Source organism: Meleagris gallopavo, chromosome 5 (genome assembly GCF_000146605.3).
Source record: "Meleagris gallopavo isolate NT-WF06-2002-E0010 breed Aviagen turkey brand Nicholas breeding stock chromosome 5, Turkey_5.1, whole genome shotgun sequence".
In the NCBI taxonomy this organism is placed as follows: domain Eukaryota; kingdom Metazoa; phylum Chordata; class Aves; order Galliformes; family Phasianidae; genus Meleagris; species Meleagris gallopavo.
The window spans coordinates 9,320,281-9,322,201 of record NC_015015.2 but is presented as its reverse complement, the minus strand read 5'-3'; positions in this window follow the sequence as shown (position 1 = coordinate 9,322,201).

The window sequence follows — 1,921 nt, the reverse complement described above, 5'->3', positions numbered from 1 at the left end:
TTCCTGGATCAGCCTCTCTGTGTGGCAGTCCCCTATCTTTTCCCTTTCCCAATAGAACTTTTGGTTCTATTAGCTGGTTTTGGTTCTATTAGCTGGTTTTGGGCTGATCCATAGCACTACTTCTGCAAAGCGAGGGCTGGCAAGAGTTGTACCGGGCCTTCCTCTCCCACCTGTGCTGGGGCAGCCAAAATGGCCAGAATCCATCCTGCTGGCATGCAGTTGTTGGGGGATTTTGCTCATTAATCATCAAATCCTTGAGCCTGGAAAGATTCTGGATGTCAACTCCTCTTGAGTCAGTGGGAGTTCACAGCACTCAGTTTTCTTTTTTTTTTTTTTTTTAGACATTCTGGAAGTAGAGGCATATAAAATGTTTGTGATTTTACTTCATGAAGCTCTTCAGAAAAGGGCACAGAACATACTATAAATGAAGTATTCAGAAGGGAAAACAAAAATTTCCTGACTTATTCTTGGCACTTGTATTTCATCATGACATTTGGTCTAAGAAAATGTACAAACTCTCAACATTGCCAATTTATTTTACCCACAAACCAACAGCAGACTGATGATGTGCACACAAAGGTTATTTATTTTGAGCATAGCTAGGGAATGTGAGTGTTCCAAATGCTTCCTTATATCTCCCCATGGGATCAGCTTAATATGTTGCATAATATTTTTCTGTATCTAAGATAGGCATAGTAGGTCTCTTAGTTACTTAAATACACTAGTTGTGTTTCCCTTTTTCTTCTTTGAAGGAAATGTGAGCAGAGAATGAATAGTTTGTGAATAGTGTTAAATTAAAAAGTGTAACTTCAAAGGCCCTTATAACAATTTACTCTGAAGCTATCAGTCAGCAGGTGATGTTCCAAGCAAAATAACTGATTATGTGAGAGGTTAGGCAAGCATCGATTTAGTTGTTGATTGCTTGGACTGGTAGATAATTCCTTAATAGCAAGAAAAAAGAAGATAGGACTTGCATCTCTGGCCTTGAGTTCAGGTAGACCCTGTTCTGAGGGCAATTTTAAACATAACCTATAATAATTTCCCTAATACGAAAGCTACTTGAGTATTTTCTTTGGATCTTGGCTGAATCTAAAACACTCCACATTAGAGATAGAGAGCAAGGTTAAAAAAGGATAAGGGAGTGCCACAAGGAACGTATTTTAGTTCTTGCAAATTTATGTTTATTTAGAATAGCTTTGCTCTTACAAATTGTAAGAGTATTTGTCTGGAATATCAGGCACAATTTGACAGTGATCATACTACTAGGAAAAGCCAGTGGAGCCTAGTGGGCCAAATGTATATATCATTAACTTTATATCATTAGCACATGACAAGATATGACTCAAATCACGTAACTTCAGCATTTACTATGTGGACATAAAATTCCTTTCCATTTGCTGGAGTACCAAACTCTTTTTCATTTGGCAAGAATTGTAAAAGGAGAGTTGTCTGAAGCTACTTGTGTTCCATTTCTTCTGTTCTGGTGTAACTTCTGATAATGTTTCTGCTTAGTTTGTTGTGTACATTTGCTTGTGGCAATTGATTGGGCCAATTCTAAATTTATTGGCTAAGCTGCACTCTTGCTCCTAGCTTGTGCAACAGGAGGAAATTCCCTAACATTGACTTTTGGCCGCAGGTTTTTAAGGATTCTTAAGACCAAAACATTACTAAAGATGTACTTGTTGTGACTTAAATTTTGATTAGGAAAAGCACCTCAGTATTCTTTTTCTTAATCTGTTATCTAGAATTCGTTACAGAATGCTAATTGTTGGGCTGTGTATGAAGCTGATTGATTTTTGTATTTGGCTGGTTGTTCAACAGTCATTTGCTGTGTTATTATATTCATATTGAATATGCAGTTTATGGGTTTAGTTTTCCCAGGCAGAGCGTGCTTTAACATAACTTGTGTTTGTCTTTTCTA